Source organism: Mesoplodon densirostris, chromosome 5 (genome assembly GCF_025265405.1).
Source record: "Mesoplodon densirostris isolate mMesDen1 chromosome 5, mMesDen1 primary haplotype, whole genome shotgun sequence".
In the NCBI taxonomy this organism is placed as follows: domain Eukaryota; kingdom Metazoa; phylum Chordata; class Mammalia; order Artiodactyla; family Ziphiidae; genus Mesoplodon; species Mesoplodon densirostris.
In genome coordinates this window covers 111,113,772-111,134,280 of record NC_082665.1, presented here as the reverse complement: position 1 = coordinate 111,134,280, position 20,509 = coordinate 111,113,772, and the positions used below count along the sequence as shown (strand labels likewise).

The 20,509-nt window shown below is 39.6% G+C and overlaps 1 protein-coding gene across 1 annotated transcript in view; it reads right to left on the bottom strand.

Annotated features, from left to right (window-relative positions):
- The window catches only part of TPRG1 (tumor protein p63 regulated 1), a 122,650-nt gene that overhangs the window by 85,017 nt on the left and 17,124 nt on the right, over positions 1-20,509 (bottom strand). The window lies entirely within an intron of this gene.

The following is a 20,509-nucleotide window of genomic DNA, read 5'->3' as shown; positions in this document are numbered from 1 at the left end:
GCTGAAGAATGACATCCCTTCTCTCTCATTCTGGTCCCATGACTAAGGGAGGAGGGAGGTGGAGGATCACAGGGAAAGGTTTTGTTTTTTGGTTTTTGGTTTTTTTGGCTGTGTTTGGTCTTGGTTGCTGTGCACGGGCTTTCTCTAGTTGCAGCGAGCGGGGTTACTCTTTGTTGCGGTGCACAGGCTTCTCATTGTGGTGGCTTCCCTTGTTGAGGAGCACAGGCTCTAGACACGTGGGCTTCAGTAGTTGCAGCATGCAGGCTCAGCAGTTGTATCTCATGGATTCTAGAACGCAGGCTCAGTAGTTGTGGCGCACGGGCTTAGTTGCTCCATGGCATGTGGGATCTTCCCGGACCAGGGCTCGAACCTGTGTTCCCTGCATTGGCAGGTGGATTCTTAACCACTGCGCCACCAGGGAAGTCCACAGGGAGAGGTTTTATGGCCACAGAGCTCAGAGATGATTAGCCTTGACAGGATCCTTTAGGGGAATAGCAAGATTGTATCACGCTGGCAGTCAACTGATTCATGCTCCTCTGTGTCTTCCCAGTTCTCTAGAAAACCTTCATGGAGCTCAACTTCCTCAAAGCACATCAAAAATAATCTTTGTTCTAACTCAATCTGGATGACTCACTAAGCATTAGTTTATGCTAATCTCCAAAGGTCGCATTGCTGACTGAAGATAAAATGGAGACTTGAATATAGGTCCAGTGACATCCACCCAAGCTACCACTATTTCAAGCTCATTCTGTCATTTTCTTATGGTAGAAATACAGTGAAACAAGTGAAGTGAGATTCTTACAAGCCAAAGACAAAGCAGACACTGGATAAGTGTTTACTGAATTGATTTGCTTCAGATTTCAGAGCCTTTCAGGGTATGCATGGAAAATTCTGAGGGTTAAGAATCTCTACAACAGAGAGAACAGAGAGAACCAGAAGCAATGGCTTCTGGTTAAAAGAAAGTGAGCATGGTCTGAAATTCTTCTCACTCTCAACGCTTTTGCTGTCTGTCTGCTACAGCCTTTGTATATAGCACTGCATGACTTGTATGATAACTGTTTCAGTACATGTTTTGTCTTCCCTAAGAGACAGAAAAGGATGATCTGTGACTGATTCATATCTGAATCCCCACTACACAGAATCAATCTAATGTAAGATTAGGACTGGGCACCCTGCTCCCATCCATTCTCACATAGTAACCAGAGTGCTATTCTTCAAATACAAAAGGAATGATGTGACTCCCCTGCTCACTCTATTAAATGACATCTTTTTGATTTCAGAATCAAATCTAAGTTACATAACATGGACTACAGGTCCCTGTATGGTCTGGCCTCTGCCCAGCACCATCTCACAGCAGGCTGAGAAAACTCATTGTTCAAGTCATGGTTCAAATGCCTCATTCAAAGAAGATTTCTTAAACTCCTATATAAACTGTCCCCCTATTACATTTTCTCAAAGCTTTCTGATCCTTTTCCATTTTCAGCACTTCTCATAGTTTGTAAGAAGGAACAATATGTTAAAAGTTTAGTAACTGGTACCACATGAACACTGACAAATCAGAATGGACACCAAAGTACAGAGGGTAGGGCAATGCCAGCGAGTGTCATCTGAGGATCATCCCTATGTGTGTGTGTGTCTGTGTCTGTGTGTGTGTGTGTTCCATGAGGGCTGTGACTGTGTCTGCGCGGCTGTTTACTCTGTTCCTGTTGAAGAGCCTGCTCCAAATAAATATCTGTTGAGTGGTAAAGGAGTGCCAATCATAATCATTTTGGAGGCCTTTGGGTTGGGTGAGTATGGGGATGAAAACTTCCAGCTAACTAACTCTGTAAGATTGTCTATTGAGCCTGTCTGTAGCTTACGTTCCTTACCTGTGAAACGGAGACAGTACTCATCTCCTAAGTTTGGGGAGAGGATTAAGGGACATGATTCTCAATCGGTGGTTTGTAAATGAGCTGTTATTATCATTGTCAGGGACCTAAGTGACTAAGTGACCTTGGGTAACCCCAATATGTGCCATTCCTCAATGTAGTCTAAAGACAGGCGAGACAAAATTGTAAGTTTAATCAATAGGAAGAGGAACAGGAGGAGACGTAAAGGAGAGAAAAAGGGAGATGAAGGAGGAAGAAATAGGGAGAAACAGAAGGAAGGAAAGAAAGATGAGATCATGCCTTATTATATGCCAGCCATTATGCATGTACAAGTATTAGCTCTACATCTCCCCACCACCCTTTGAAGAAAGTCACATTGAAAGTCACTCAGCTAGAATATGGTAATAGTGTTAGTGATGTAGGGTCAAGAGATCCAGTTTAAATCTTGGTCCTATGGTTTCCATCCACTCTAAGAATGCTGCAATAGTCAAATTCTACTCCACCAAGAGAAGGAGAGAATTCTTGATAATCTGTTTAACATTCTCCATCTTAGTCAGAAAGAGACGAGGATTCTGAAATGTTTTATCAGATATCTACATAAATTTCTCTAAATAGATTGTATCTACTTAGCAGCAAGTTATAAGCTGCTGCCTAATAAACCAGACTTGTTTTTAGTCTTAAAAAATCCTCAGATTTTAGTTTAATGGTTTTACTGAAAATGTCAGCACTCCATAATGAGATTTATTTTAAAAGGTAGAGGATGGATTCAGGAAAAAAAAAAAAAGAGAGAGAGTTCTTTTTAGGAACAGAGTGCTCTGCTGTGACACAGACTCTGCATAATTTACATGTCGGAAAAGTCTGAATCCAAGTAAACACACAGGCTTATACATAGTTTGGGGCCACCATCTCTAGCTTCTGGGTGGTATATTTATTTATTTAGACTTCAATCACACCTTTTTCCCAGAGAACCCTTGGAGAAAACATTGAATTTTATATCCCTAATATTAATATGTTTGGCAGTAATATTCAGAACAAATATAGGAGTAGGAATAACAATCACATATTGTGTTTGTGCAGTCCATGGACATTCACAAAGCTCTTGAATATCAATGCTTTTGTTTAATTCTCCCAACAATCTTTTGGACTAAAAGCTATTACCCTCATTTTAAAGATAAGAAACTAAGGTCCAGAGACCCTTAAAATGACTTGCCCAATGCTTTACACCTAGCGAGTAGTAGTTCAAGGCCCTGAAATAAGTATGGAGACAGCAAATCCAGGCATAGTGTTGGCTTTCTCCATGGGACCACTCACCCCCAAATAGAGGACCCTTCAGTGTGGTGTTCAAGTGTGGTAGGAGCTATCTCTGCAAGGAGCTGAAGTGATGATCTATAGCACTCCTGAAATTGTTCTCTCTGGGAAACAAAGCAAACATCTATGACTGTCCCCTCCAAACTTTCACTCTTCCAGTGTTCCTATCTTGGGGGAATACCCTTCTTCCATCCAGTTAGGTATGCTAGAGACTTAGGACTCTTTCGGGGCATATCCTATTTCTTCACCTCACATGACGAGTCCTAAACATTCTACTACCCAGACATCTCTCAAAACCATCCACTTCTCTCCAACTCGACTTTCACTATCTTAATCCAGTCTTCCCACAGCTCCTGCCTGGACTCTTGAAGTCCCCTTCTCACTGGGCTTGAGCAACTAATCACCTGGACCTGGTTTATCTACATATACTTTAGTTCCCTCCCAGCCTCATACCATACTGCAATGAGGTAGACCTTTTCAAAAACAAACCTGGGGCTTCCCTGGTGGTGCAGTGGTTAGGAATCCACCTGACAAGGTGGGGCACACAGGTTTGAGCCTTGGTCCAGGAAGATCCCACATACCGCAGAGCAACTAAGCCCATGCACCACAAGGACTGAGCCTGCATTCTAGAGCCCGCGAGCCACAACTACTGAGCCCACATGCTGCAACTACTGGAGCCCACACACCTAGAGCCCGTGCTCCACAACAAGAGAAGCCACTGCAATGAGAAGCCCGCGCACCACAACGAAGGGTAGCCCCCGCTCGCCACAACTAGAAAAAGCCCTCACGCAGCAACCAAGACCCAACACAGCCTAAAGTAAATAAATAAATAAATAAAAACAAATCTGTCCTTTACCTCCCAAGCCTGGCTTCAAACACTTCAACAGTTCCCTATAGCTCTTACAAGAAACGACAATTTTCACCTGGTCTAAGAGGCTCTGTAGAGTCAGGCTTTACCTATTTCTTCAACGACATTTCAGGCCTCTGCACTCCCTTCTCTTTGATCTTATTTCAGTTTCTTGGACTCAACAATGCCCACTCCTGCTGAAGGGACTTTGCACGTGCTGTTCCCTCTGCCAGTCATGTTCTTCTTGATCTTCTTTACTTAATTAACTCCTATAGTGCTGAGCTCAATTACTCCTTACTCTGGAAAGTTTTCCCAGAATTCCATGACTACTTCTCTTCTTTCTAATATATACTTTCATAGAACTTCACATCTCTCCTTCACAGCACTTCTCCCAGATGCAATTTTATAGTTATTTCTGTGATTACCTAATTCATATCAGTCTTCTCTCCTATACTGTAAACATCACAAAGAGTCAGTTCTTAGCATTGTGTCACCACAGTAGTAAGTGTCCAAAAAATATTTCTGAAATGAATTGGTAAAGAATTAACAATTCTTGTGCAGTGCAAACTATATGCTTTGCCTCATGCTGCTTGAAGAATCCTATCCACAGTTGTACACATTGAAATACTCCCCCATAAAATAGCACATTTTCAAAAAAAAAAAAAGCAACATTGGGAAAATGTTCATACCAAAAGAGTGATAAAGAGCAGGATACAAAATGGTACCTTCAGTGTACTTCCAATTTTGTAACAACAGCAAAATATATAGATCAAAATATTAACACTGATTATATCTGAGTGATGGGATTTCAAGTGACTTTCATTTGTTCTCATGCTTTTATTAGCCAAAGTTTAATCTTTTATGATAAACTTTCTACTTTTATGATAAAAGAGATATATCTTTTAAATTTTTTATTGAAATACAGTTGATTTACAATGTTGTGCTTCAGGTATATAGCAAAGTGATTCAGCCATACACGCATATATAAATATATATATTCTTTTTTTTACATTCTCCTCCTTCATAGGTTACCACAAGATATTGAATATAGTTCCCTGTGCTATACAACAGGTCCCTGTGAGCTATTCATTTTATATATGGAAGTGTGTGTACTTTAACCCCAAACTCCTAATTTATCCCCTTCCCACTATCCCCTTTGGTAGCCATAAGTTTGTTTTCTATGTCTGTGAGTCTATTTCCGTTTTGTAAATAAGTTCATTTGTATCTTTTATTTTTTTTTAGATTCCACATATAAGTTATATCATATGATATTTGTCTTTGCTTGCTTAGTATGATAATCTCTAGGTCCACCCATGTTGCTGCAAATGGTGTGAATTCATTCATTTTTATGGCTGAGTAATATTAAAAGATTATCTATCTATATATATATATATATATATATATATATTTTTTTTTTTTTTTTTGCGGTATGCGGGCCTCTCACTGTTGTGGCCTCTTCCATTGCAGAACACAGGCTCCGGACGCGCAGGCTCAGCGGCCATGGCTCACGGGCCCAGCCGCTCCGCGGCATGTGGGATCTTCCCAGACCAGGGCACGAACCCCTGTTCCCTGCATCGGCAGGCAGACTCTCAACCACTGCACCACCAGGGAAGCCCAAAAGAGATATTTTTTAAATTTAAAAAAATCACCTATCCTTCAGGTTCCCAGCTTAAATGCTATCTGTTTAATGGCACCTTCCCCTCACCTCCCTTGCCCCCAAGTCGAAACCATCTCTCTTTCCTTTAAATACACACACAGCCTTTATCAAGGTTTCAGTTGTGGCCTTAGTCACAATTTTCTATACTTGTCCTCCCGTTCCCTGCACACATGATGGAAGACCCTATGGTGTAGAGACAGTGATGGAGCCCTATCTGGGTCTCCTCACTGTGCCCAGCCCAGAGTCAAAGAGAGAGCAAGGTCTTAGTAAAAGAACAGAGCATGGAATAAAAAATTAGAATCATAAAATTCATCCCCACAGTGATGAGAGCCTGTCTCTCCTGGCAGAGAATTTGCTACATTCTCCTACCACTGCTGTTCCTCAGCAGTAGTTGCATTTCCCCTCTTTGATGGGGAAGGGGCCTAGACCTCCTGGTGGAAACAGGGAACCTAGTTGCTCCAGATTTGCAGTTTCCTGGTACTACAACAGTTTGGCCAGCAGAGGGTAACAGCGAACCACCAATGACAGGTGGGACCCATCTGAGCAAGTTTCCAGGACCCCCACCCCATTACTCAAACCATCCCAAATGCTTTGTCAGTTGCCCCAGCCCTACTCCTAACAATACTCTCAGTTGCTCTTTTAAGTCCATGTCAAATCAGTTTATGGTTTGGAAATGATTTATCTCCCCCAAATATTTTCTTCTAATATTATTCCCCCAAATATGCACACACATGCATGTACATGTGCATGCATACACACACACACACAAACACACACACACACACACCACTAAGACATCGCCCCGATATTGAATAGAGTGATTATACCTGATTTACAAATCAATCTTCTTTCCTGTGCCCCTCTAGCCTCTTAGAATAACCAGCCCTTGAAAGAGGAAGACAGCTTCTTGGCTATAGCCAGGAATCAGGACTCAGGAGGAAAACACTGAATCATTCATTCCACACATATTCCCTGAGCACCCACTGGGTTCCAGGCCCTGAAGAGAATCCAGTTTGGGTTTGCAATTCAAACACAAACAGATGAAAAATGCATGGCATTGAAGCAAAGCAATTTGCCTCCCCCTGAGTTAAGTGAAGTCTTATAAAACCTTTAGCTAAATAACCCACATGCAATTCTTTCAATCACTTGGTTAATCTCTCCCTGGGCCTCTCCAATGTGTTTAAAATAGGGGACCCTCCAAGTAAACACAGTATTCTAATAAAAACCCGATGTCCACACACCTTCCCTGTTCCCGTCCTCTGACTTGACTTCCTGTGGTTCATTTTTTTCCCACTACCCCATGCAGCCAGCCATGTACCTGGCCCTGCACTTAGCTACTGGGAATACTGAGAAAAGCATTCAACTCTTAAGGAATACACAGTTCTCTAAGATGTGAGGTGAAATCAACTAAGGAAGAGTTAATGGGTATGATGATGAGACTGGATAATGAGAACACAAGTCCACAGACTCAGGTGTCTGGATTCCCAGCCCATTGCCCACAGGGCTGAGGAAAAGGAACCCTAGGTATCTATTTGATGTCCTTAAAGAAAAGTCTCTTATCAGCTTTTCATTTCCTGCTGTTTGGTGAAGATCTCAGTGTTGGAAAAGCACAAGTTGCAAAGTACAGATGATTCTCTGGAGGTACACTAAAAAGGCCTCAGGAATATTTATTCACTTCTCCAACACGTCTTTAACATGTACCACTCAGTATAGGGCAAAGTGTCCCCGTAAAATATGGACAAGGATGAACCTGGAAACATCCACTTTTGTATCCACAGAACTACTTTTTGCCTGAGTAAGAGAAGTCCTACCATGAAATTTCATATTGCTCCAGTTGAGTGCAGAAAAAGACAATGGTCAATTTTCCCCCTGGAAAACAAAGTCCACAAGATGGGATCCATCACGTTTTATGAAACAGCAAGGAAGCCAGCGTGACCAAAGCAAAAGGAACGAGGAGAGTGGAAGGAGATTTAAGCAGAAGCCACATCTCGTGCCGAAATAACCACAATTTCTTTGCAATTTGAGAATGTTTTCACATTACATGGTTATTACTTCACAGGTGGAGGAACCAAGTCTTAATAAAGTAACATGCATCTAGTACCAATGACAGAGCCATGGTGAGCATCCAGCACTTGTGACCCCCCCAGCCCAGGCCATATACATTCCATCTAGCGGCTTCTCCCACATATCTTCCCTGTGCAGCAGGCATTTGTGCTCTCCCCACCACAGTACCATCAGTAAGAGGATATTTTAAAAGCTACCAAAAAAGAAGACTCTGGGCACACCCCATCCTTCTCTCTTTCCCACAAAACAACTAAATAGCTGTTGCATAGCTACTGGGCACACCAGGCACTGATAAGAGGCCCACCCCCGAGGGGCTCTCTCCTCCCCGCCTCCCCCAAATTCACTTTAGGGGATTCACTTGATCAGAAGCCAAAGAAGCGGCAGGAGAACAAGGACTAATTTTGAGGAGGCGCCAGAGAGGGAAGAACAGAGGGATGGGATACAACAAATGCTCACATCTTGCCACCTCCCTTGTTTTATTCTTTTAAGTGGGAGAGATATTTGCTTATTGTACTGTGTTAGTTACACCTCCTTGGGTACAGAAGACACAGCCCACATCAGGCAAGTCCAAGAAGAGGAGATGTGTTATAAAAATACTCTGAGGAATCCCACAGAAATCTACGAACAGGAACCATAGCACAGTTGGGATTTAGGAAACCTAGAAAGTCACAAGGAATGAAATTCACCCTGGAGGGGTTGTCTCTCTCATGATGTCTGTGTATCCCTCCATGCATCTCATCTGTTTCCTCTTGACTGATGTGGCCTTCTGCTTACTGCCAGTGTTTGCTCCTCTTTAATTCCACCTTGCCTGTGACCTTATTGTTTCCTTAGTCCTGACTATACATGAGTTTGCAGAATCTGCTCTCGTAGCTAACTGGCCTCTGTTGTCCTAAATCTCCTAGTTCAGACTCTCAAGATAAGGGATTTTGTTAGCCCAAATCATTCCTCTGAGTTGTCTTTTTGAGTCTTACATCAGCTAACCCATTAGCTCCCCTTTGTCCAATCAGCTCTGGCCAGGGGCTGAAGTTATATAGTAGAAAATAGGATTTGCCAGTGAGAAACACTTTATTCTTCTTTTTTAGAATTGTTTTAACTATTCTAATTCCTTTGTCTTTCCATAAAAATTTTAGAATAGTGACTTCCCTGGTGGCTCAGTGGTTAAGAGTCCGCCTGCCAATGCAGGGGACACAGGTTTGAGTCCTGGTCCAGGAAGATCCCACATGCCACGGAGCACCTAAGCCCTTGTGCTACAACTACTGAGTCTGCGCTCTAGAGCCCGTGAACCACAACTACTGACCCTGCATGCCACAACTACTAAAGCCCACGCACCTAAAGCCCATGCTCCACAACAAGAGAAGCTGCTGCAATGAGAAGCCTGTGCACTCCAACTAGAGAAACCCTGCATACAGCAACGAAGACCCAACACAGCCATAAATAAATATTTTAAAAATAAAATAAAAAAACAAAACAGGCAAACTGAAAAAAAATTTTAGAATAGTTTTGTCCATACCTACAAAAATCCTGCTGAGATTGAAAGGAATTATGTTTAACCTGTATGTCAAATTTGTGGAAAATTGACATCTTTACTATATTGATTCTTCCAATCTATGAACATGGGATTTAGATCTTTGTTTCTTTCTTTAGCAGTTTGTAGCTTTCAGTGTGTAAGTCCTATACATATTTTGTTAGATTTACACTTAAATATTTTTCTTTTTTTGAGTGATTATAAATGTTATTATATTTTTGTTTTTAACCTCCTCAATGCTAGTGTATAGAAATATAATTGATTTTTTTTTTTTTTTTTTTTTTTTTTTGCTTTACGCGGGCCTCTCCCTATTGTGGCCTCTCACATTGCGGAGCACAGGCTCCGGACGCGCAGGCTCAGCAGCCATGGCTCACGGGCCCAACCACTCTGCGGCATGTGGGATCTTCCCGGACCGGGGCACGAACCCATGTCCCCTGCATCGGCAGGCAGACTCCCAACCACTGCGCCACCAGGGAACCCTGATTTTTTAAATTATTACTAAAATATTTTTTGTATGTTTATCGTGTACCCTGCAAACTTGTTAAACTCATCTAATAGTTCTGGAAACTTTTTGGTAGATTCCTTGGAATTTTCTACATAGACTATCATGCCATCTACAATTAGGAACAGTTTTTATTCCTTGCTGTTTGACCTGTATGCATTTTATTTACTTTTCTTGCCTTGTTACACTGGCTAGAACTTCCAGGACTATGTTGAATGTTGGTAGTGAGAGTGGACACCTGCCTTGTTCCCAATTTTAGGGAGAAAACATTGTCTTTTCCCAATAGCATGATGTTAATTATAGGTTTGATGTAGATGTGCTTTATCAAATTGAAAAGGTTCCTCTCTGTTATTTTCTGAGGGTTTTTGTCATGAATGGGTATGTTGAATTTTGTCAAATGCTTTTTCTGCATATATTGATTTCATCATATGATTTTTCTTCTTTAGCCTGTTAATATGGTGGATTACATTGATTAATTTTCTAATATTGAACTAGCCTTGCATCACTGGAATAAACCCCACTTGGTCATGGTACATAATTACTTTTTTATATTGTTGAATTTTATTTGCCAATGTTTTGTTAAGAATTTTTAAATCTATATTCATGAGGGGTATTGGTCTGTAGTTTTATTTTTGTACTGTCTTTGTCTGGATTTAGTATCAAGTTAATACTGGCTTCATAGAATGTCCTGGGAAGTATTCCTTTCTCTTCTATTTTCTGGAAAAGATTATGTAAATTGGTGTTCATTCTTCTCTAAATGCTTAATAGAATCCTCCAGTGGAACCATCCAGGCCTAGATATTTCTTTGGGGAAAGGTCTTGTTTTTTTGGTTTTGGGGTTTTTTTTGTGTGTGTGTGTGGTACACGGGCCCCTCACTGCTGTGGCCCCTCCCGTTGTGGAGCACAGGCTCTGGACGTGCAGGCTCAGCAGCCATGGCTTACGGGCCTAGCCGCTCCGCGGCATGTGGGATCTTCCCAGACCAGGGCACAAACCCGTGTCGCCTGCATCAGCAGGCAGACTCTCAACCACCGTGCCACCAGGGAAGCCCTGGGGAAGGTTTTAGTTACAAATTTAATTTACTAATTGTTATAAGGCTACTTAAATTATCTATTTCATCTTGGGTGTGTGTACTGAGGAAAGGGTTCATTTTGTCTAAGTTGTCAAATTTATGTGTGTAGAATTGTTGGCTATAATTCCTCATTATCCCTCTGGTGTTTGTCAGGTCTGTGTGATACTCCCTGTTTTATTCTTAATATTCGTAATTTATGACTTTTTTGGGGGGGGTCATCCTTGCTAGCAGTTTGTCAACTTTATTGAAATTTTCAGAGAACCAGCTTTTTGCTTCTTTAATTTTTCCTATTGTTTTTGTTTTTTATTAACTTCTACTTTTATCTTTATTACTTCTTTCCTTCTCAGCTTTGGATTTGTTCTTCTTTTTCTAATTTCTTGAAGCTGAAGCTTCTACTATTGACTTAGGATGTTTCTTCAACTGATTTGAGCACTTTTCCTTTAATGCTATAAATTTCTTTCTCAGGACTACTTTAGCTGTATCCCATACAGCTATGGATATGTTTTATCTTTATTTGTATTCCATTCAATGAACTTTTTAATTTCTTTGAAACTCTCTCTTTGACCTCAGGATTATCTACCCATATTTAGAAGTATATTGTTCTGTTTCCAAGCATTTAGATATTTTTCTGTTATCTTTCTATTATTGATTTCTTGTTTGATTCCACTGTAATCAGAGAACATACCCTGTATTATTTCAATTCTTTTAAATTTGGTGAGGTTTGCTTTGCAGTGCAAGATATGGTGGATCTTGCTATCTGTTCTGTGGGTGTTTGAAAAGAACATGTATTCTGCTGTTACTTGGTGGAGAGTCCTATAAATGCTGATTGGGTCATAGTGTTGTTAAGTTCTTCTAAATCCTTGCTGAATTTTTGCCCATTTTTTTATATCAATTATTGAAAGAATGGTCTTGAAGTCTCCAACTGTAATCATGGATTTGTCCATTTCTCCTTTCAGTTCTATCAGTTTCATTTCAAAAATTTTGCAGCTCTATTATTTGGTGTATACACATTTAAGATTTCTCTGTCTTCTTGGATGAAAGGATTGACCCTCTCATCATTATAGAGTTTCCTCTCAATTTTCCTGGTAATTTTCCTTGCTCAGAAGATTACACTTTTACTAATTCACATAGCACAGCATTTCAGAAGCCACAGCAATTCTTAAATTTGGTAGTTCTTTCTATTGAACATACTAGTGGAAGCAGAGGCTCTTTTCTCTTCACATTGATTACTCTTCCTAAACCCAACCTACTTTCCCTACAACAGGGCATTTTGGGATAACCTAGGGACCCAATAGAATGGAGACAATTTCCTCTTTGTGTATCAGGCAGCAGGTTTATTCATAAGAGACTATAATAGTTGTCTGTATAACAGCTGTAGTGACCTAAATGTGTTGATAGCCTCAGTATTAAGGTTGAGGTGTTATTTGTTTTCTTTAATAAACCACACATTGGCAGTCCCCAAATAATCAAGACTAAGTTTAAATTTTGGCACAATTATTTCCAGAATCTATTGCCTTTCTAATAATGTCAACACCCTATTTAACTCAAGACAGCAATGCCTATATAGTTGTCATGAAGGAAACATAAAGGCAGTGGTGTGCTATAAATGGTAAACATATTCTAAAGTAACAATAATGATAATGATGATGCCCTGATTTTATTTCCTTGATAAATTCTCCTGTCATGACTGATTTCAATATCCCAAGGTGAGGTCACTGGACCTGGAGTTGGAAGAGATGCACACAGCTGGCCATCATGAGGGGAGAGCTGAGCACACACACCACTGCATCAGGGAATGAAGAGGGGCCAGTGTAAGACAATGGGAGGTGACAAGGTGTTGGCAAACTGGAAGCACATACCTTAACTAAAAACATTCAAATTCAAATTTTGAAAAATACTTAGCAGGGTGGAAATGGCTTATGGATCTCCAATTTGTGACTCAAGAAAAAAATTTGATCCATGCTCCTTAGACTGGTGTTCAAAATTCTTTCCTTTCTGGTTCCTTTCTGCCTTTCCAACTTCTTTCTAGTTCTCTGACTCTTGCTCACTAATCCAGCCACAGAGAACTGTCTGTGGTTCCCTGAGCCTGTCTCAGTTACTCTGTGCAGATTCTTCCCTCTTCCTGAGATGTTCTTTCCCATCATATATTTTTTGGAAATTTCTCTTCCTCCCTTAATCTTGGACATTCCCTTGACCTATGTCAACAATACAGACACACTGAGCTCTGAGCTCCCACAGAATAATTTGTAGGACTGTGTATCAGCAAGTATCATACTGTGCTGTGACTTCTTTACATGTCCTCCCTCCCCACAAGACTGAGAGTTCCTTGAAGACAGAAATTTTGTCTTACTTGTTTCTGTATTTGCCTCAGTTAGGGCAGAGTCTGGCTTATGTAAGGAGCTCAGTAAACATATAAATGGTTGTATAAATGGGTGAATATTATTATTAATAATAATAGTTATTATCATTATAAAAGCAAACTCTTAGGTGGCACATACTATGTGGCAAAAAATGGTATAAGCATTGTATATATTTTAAATAATTTAATTCTTAAATTAATATCCCTCTTTACATAGCCATTTTATAAATGATAAAACTGAGGCCCAGAGGATGTAAGAGACTTACATACCAAGGTCACATAGCTAATAAATGATGGAGCTGGGCATTTAGCTTCATCAGACTTTTTTTCACCTCTTGGCTCTTCCTGACACCTCCTTAACTCATAGCAGTCTTGGGAAAACAAACACTTCCAAGTACATTTGTGACTGCAGTATCTAAATGCCCTCACTGTCCTGTAATTCAGGTTACTCAGGGACCATTAGCTATCTGGAGGAGGCTGTTGCCATGGAGGAATTTATAGAGAAAAGCAATGTGTTTAATTAAGTGGTTGTCGAAAACACCCGCCCAGTATAAATGGATTCTGGCAACAGAGGTGCTTTTGTTGCTGCCAGAGTCCTGCCACAGGTCATTAACATCTTGATAGATTTGAGGCATTTTCAGCCTGAGTGCTTTCACCCAAAGATGGAGGAAGTCTCGTTGGGCTTTGAGCTGCTTGAAGGCCCAGGGTAATAGAGGCAGGACTCGATGGATGGACCCTGCTAGTGTCAGTGAAGGGCTTCAAGCAATAGATGGCTCTATCAGAATTAGATGCAAGTCAAGTCCATGATCAGTTCTGAGCCCCTACCAAATGCCAGACACTGTACTAAGTACTGGGAGATGGGCCGAGATGGGCTTGGACAAAGGTGACTCCAAATCAGGCCCTGACTTAAGGAATGCTTTCCTCACAATGTGCACAATGAACTATATTATGTTGTATAAGGTGAGCACAGAGAAGGGAGAGAAGATGATTCTGGTTGAATTAATATGGAAAGGCTTTATAGGCATAGTGTCCCTGAAGGACAGGAAAGGTCTGGATGAACAGGAAGGAGAGAAAACATACCAAATAGAGCAAATTGGATGAGTACAATCATGAAGACAAGGTATTGTGTCAGGAACTTTAGGGAAACAGCAGGCAATTCAATTTGACTGGTAGAATTTGTTAAAGGGCATAATGGTAAATAAGGTTGGAAAGGTAAATTCGGTCTATGACATGTAGGGTCTTAAAGATGCAACAGAAGGGTATATAGGCAGTGAGAATCCACTGATATCCTCAGAGCATGAGCATGAGAGTGATCTAGACCAGTGCTTCTCAAACTTTAATGATAGGAATCAACTGGAGATCCTATGAAAATGCAGACTCAGGTTTAGTATGACTGGGGTGGGTCCTGAGGGTCGGCATTGCTAACAAGCTCCTAGGTGATGCTGCTGCTGCTGATTCCAAGACCACACTTTGAGTAGCAAAGTCTAGAATAAATGAAAGTATGCAAAAATGAGTGGGGTTGGGTAGGAGATACATTTCAGGTTGTTAATTTGCATATTATATTTATTATTCATGACTAAAATTTTTAGCAATTCCTGATTCCTCAGTTTACTTGGGGTTTTTGTTTTATTTGTGTTTTTATTTTTTTAATTATTAGTAGCAGTGTTTTTCATTCCAAAAGTAGTTCAGCATTCCTAATTATACTGTGACAAGATAAAGTATGATTGACCTTAGCCCATCAACGGCAGCCACCATTCCCTACAAGTATCTGACTTTTTACTTGATTCTGGGAAAAGACTAAATAAAGTCAAATGGACAACAGAAGGCGAGAAAGATCTGGAGAGGAAAAGAGGAAAATGTCTCTGAACCTGCCCAACGAATCACTGTCCTCCTCCCTGAAAGCAATAGACAATCAATGAAGAAAGCAGACACAGGCACAAAGATCATTTAACCAATTTAAACCGTGGTGATGGCTGCATCAGGAGATGAAAAAAAATCACAAAAGGCAGCAAGAGCAGTACAGTGAGAAGACAACTGGGCTGAGAGAGAGGTCCCGAGAAGTCAAGCTGTCCTGTGACCCTTAATAAGTGGTTGCTCTTAGATAGGTCGTTTAATCTCTGGGTTTCTTCAACCAGAAAATAAAGCCAATAGTTCCTTCTTGCCTTCTTCCCTGGGTCTGTTTGAGGATCAAATGTAAGTGCAGGTGTGAAAGCAAACACAGGCATTGCTTTGGGGATCACTGAACTCCACCTGTGCCCTGTGCCTGGGAAATCATTTGGTGTCCTGTGCCTCAGCATTGCTTCGCTTCCTGGATGACTTTCTTTTTATTTAAACATCTAGGATAGTTCTTTCTTCTGGGAAATCATTCTAAATTAAGCAGAGATGCCCTGCACAATTCCATTTACCCCACCAAGCCCAAGAAACAGAATTCTGAGTTTAACCATTGGGTTACAATCTGATAAGGGGCACACATGGAATCTGGGCACAGTAGCAAAAGGCCATTTTAGCAAAACTCAGGGCAGCATAATGCATTGGAGCCCTGTCTCTGCTACTTTAGAGCTGTGTTACTCTTCTTTCTCAAAAATTTTTATTGAAATATAGTTGATTTATAATGTGTTAATTTCAGGTAAACAGTAAAGTGATTTAGTTATACAATACATACATACATATATATATATATATATATATATATATATATATATATATATATACACATATATATTCTTTTTTTATATTCTCTTCCATTATAGGTTATTACAAGATATTGAGTATAGTTCCCTGTGCTATACAGTAGGTCTTTTTTGTTTATCTATTTTGTATGTGTTACTCTTCTGAGCTTTGATTTCCTCATCTGTAAATTGGAGGTCATGTTTCCTGCCTCAGACAATTGCTATGAAGAGTGAATTAAATGAAGAAGAGTAATTTTTTAACTATAAAGTGCTACAGGAATAATATTACTATTTTTATCAAAAAATAAGTGGAGAATGTCTTATATATTTTCATTTCTCTTTCCAATTGTGGAATGTAACTCTGGCCCACTGGTAACTCTTCCTTACTTGGTGCTTCAATTTTAAAAAGATAATATAAACCTTTACATTTGTGTAGCCACTGACAGTTTAAAAGTAATTGTCTAATACTTTACAAAAACTACAAGATAACCAAGAAAAATATGCGGAAAAAACCCTAAGAAAAATGCCATTTAGAGATCATCAAAATTATATAAATTATACAAATATAATGGTAAATGCGTGGAAAGCACTTATTGAAAGGTACAGTTTAAGTGCTCAATAAATGTCATCTATTAATATTCTAACAATCTTTGACAGAAGATTGCATGGAGAAAAGCTGGAATGATATATACCAAAAATTAACAGTAGCTGTGCTTCTTTCAAGAGCAGTGGATTTCTAACGGATTAAAGACTGTATTAAAACAAATTCACTAATTTAAAAAAACAAAATGGAAAGCCCACTCAAGTTCACCTAGCTACATTGATAATAAGTAGCAGAGCCAGGAATCAAACCCAAGTCTTCTGATTCCAAATTCAGGACTCTTTCCATGACACCAGGCTGCATCCTTGACTTCACTTTCATTCTACTGCCTTTATGTCCGACACAGATAATTAGTCGGATTTCACCAAAGTTTGAGGATAAAAACCTAGGTGGGTTTCAGGAGAGGTAGGCAATGAAACATGCTGAAAGTATTTGCCATGAAGATGAAGAGCAAGAGTTACTTGATCCCAGCCACTAGAGGCAAGTCCTCTCGTTCAGGAATAAGGGGGATGAGAACAACAGCCCTCACCACCACTTCACACTAATGTGTGTGGAGGGAAGATCTCATCTCCTACCACCTCTTTAACCACCACAGGCAAAGACATCTTGAGTACATTTGACTGAAGAGCCACGTCATTGCCATCGTATTGCACTTTTCTGAGACTCCATAGAGTGTCAAGATGTTCTCCTTGGTACTGGCTTAATGGATCACTTCTAAAAGCGTATGCACTATTTATTGTAAAAGTCCTTTCCCAGAGGGCCAAGAAAGACAGTACGAGGAGGAGATAAACATCATCCTGTCTTTACAGCTGCAAAGTTATAAAATTCCTAAATGGGCTGGGCTGGGCTGGAAGCCTGAGTCTCACTTGAGGTCTCCTTATGGTATTCTTTTTTTCTTTCTTTTGAATTTTTAAATTTTATTTTACTTATTTATTTTTTATATAGCAGGTTCTTATTAGTTATCTATTTTCTACATATTAGTGTATATGGTACACTTTAAGAATATCTTAGGATATTCTTAATGGTTTCAGCTAACTGGGATCTTGCTGGAGCTGATAGCATCTCTCTAGTTCTCCTTTTGGTCTGTCCATCCTCCTTGTATTCGCTACCCAAGTACCTTCAAACTCATTTTTCTAATCTGCTGAATGATATATCTGTCTAAATTTAGAACATCTCAAAGAAGTTAATCTGCACTAGTTTGGGTGATATCCCTTGGAAAATACTTTGACTGACTTAATGTTATTTCATGCCCTTAGCACCTATAGAAGGAGGGCCTATATAAATATGTCAGGATTACTGTCCCTTTTGAAAACAAATGGAGATGGCATCTGTACACATATGTAGAACCATCTATTCAATACGACTATGAGGAGGCACAATGGACACCTCAGACACATTTTTTCCCCACAACTTTATACAAAAAGTTCTGTAAAAAGTGAATGACAAGACTGTTGGGAGGATTAAGTGACACTGTGTGCACAGTTTCTCCGTCAACGTTTGGCATATGGTGGTTTCTCAATAAGGTAGAGTTACCATGTCCTTCTTAACTTAGAATTGTGGCACAGACAGCCCATCAGTTTGCCAGGCCAAAGCCCAAGCATTATCCTGAACTCTTTCCTCTTAGATGATTAAACACAAAGATCCACAAAGCCCAGCTATGTCAGTTATCTGCTTATTGCTTCTCAGTTCCTAATGTACACTCCAGTATATGCTCTATGATAAACATCAGATTCTCTTAAGCACTTCTGCTTTCAAGTGTGCCCTCATGTTATGATTTTGCAGTAGAGAGCACTAGAGGGATACAGAGGAAGAAGAGGCCTTTTCGAATTTCCAGCTTAGGCTGGGAGTCAGCTGGTTGATGTGAGAACAGCCAATGGCCTCTGCCCCAGCCAGAACACAGACCCTCTGCAACCTTGCAAACTTCTGCTTGGCATTCATCTTTCCTCAACCACCTGTCCAGACTTCATCCATTCACCAATGAAAAAGGTGACTTTTTGCTGAATTGGATAATAGTTTTTGAATTCTGGAAGAATATTTCCTCAACTTTTTTGTACTATGACAATATTATAGCCACAGACACAACTCACTTTTAAACTTAACCTGCATTGTTAACATACCCCCTATTACTTTCTTAAGTTTAGACAATAAACAAAACAATAAATCAAACTCTGACCTCTAGTTTGCTTATTTCCATGGGATAATTGCTGCCACCGGGGCCAATTCCAAGCTACCAACCTGATATCACTGAACATCCAGTTGGTAGACAGGGGCAGGAACACACTGTCATGTATTATTTCCACCACACAAATAGAATAGGCAAAAATAAACGACAGAGCACACATAACATCAAAGTGAAGTAAAATCATGAGAGGATGAGGCATTTTGAGTATATTACATTTGTTTTAAATTTATTTGGGGTGAAAGGTAAAAACCCATCAGACCAAGCAAATGAAGAGGAAATAGGCAGTCTACCTGAAAAAGAATTCAGAATAATGATAGTAAAGATGATCCAAAATCTTGTAAATAGAATGGAGAAAATTCAAGAAATGCTTAACAAGGACCTAGAAGAACTGAAGAGCAAACAAACAATGATGAACAACACAATAAATGAAATTAAAAATTCTTTAGAAGGAATCATTAGCAGAATATCCGAGGCAGAAGAACAGATAACGACCTGGAAGACAAAATAATGAAAATAACTACCACAGAGCAGAATAAAGAAAAAAGAATGAAAAAAAATGAGGACAGTCTCAGAGACCTCTGGGACAATATTAAACACACCAACATTCAAATTATAGGGGTCCCAGAAGAAGAAGAAGAAAAAAGGGGGACTGAGAATATATTTGAAGAGATTACAGTCGAAAACTTCCCTAATATGGGAGAGGAAACAGTCAATCAAGTTGAAGAAGTGCGGAGACTCCAATCCAGGATAAATCCAAGGAGAAACACGCCAAGACACATATTAATCAAACTATCAAAAATTAAATACAAAGAAAAAATATTCAAAGCAGAAAGAGAAAAACAACAAATAACATACAAGGGAATCCCCATAAGGTTAACAGCTTATTTTTCAGCAGGAACTCTGCAAGCCAGAAGAGAGCAGCAGGACATATTTAAAGTGATGAAAGGGAAAAACCTACAACCAAGATTACTCTACGCAGCAAAGATCTCATTCAGATTTGACAGAGAAATTAAAACCTTTACAGAGAAGAAAAAGCTAAGAGAATTCACCACCACCAAACCAGCTTTACAACAAATGCTAAAGGAACTTCTCTAAGCAGGAAACACAAGATAAGGAAAAGACCTATAATAACAAACCCAAAACAATTAAGAAAATAGAAATAGGAACATACATATTGATAACTACCTTAAATGTATATGTACTAAATGCTCCCACCAAAAGTCACAGATTGGCTGAATGGATACAAAAACAAGACCCATATATATGCTGTCTACAAGAGACCCACTTCAGACCTAGAGACACATACAGATTGAAAGTAAGGGGATGGAAAAAGATATTCCATGAAAATGGAAATCAAAAGAAAGCTGGGGTAGCAATTCTTATATCAGACAAAATAGACTTTAAAATAAAGACTATTAGAAGAGACAAAGAAGGACACTACATAACGATAAAGGGATCGATCCAAGAAGAAGATATAACAATTGTAAATATTTATGCACCCAACATAGGAGCACCTCAATACATAAGGCAAATACTAACAGCCATAAAAGGGGAAATCGACAGTAACACAATCATAGTAGGGGACTTTAACACCCCACTTTCACCAATGGACAGATCATCCAAAATGAAAATAAATAAGGAAACACAAGCTTTAAATGATACATTAAACAAGATGGACTTAGTTGATATTTATAGGACATTCCATCCAAAAACAACAGAATACACATTTTTCTCTAGTGCTCATGGAACATTCTCCAGGATAGATCATATCTTGAGTCACACATCAAGCCTTGGTAAATTTAAGAAAATTGAAATCATATCAAGTATCTTTTCTGACCACAACACTATGAGACTAGAT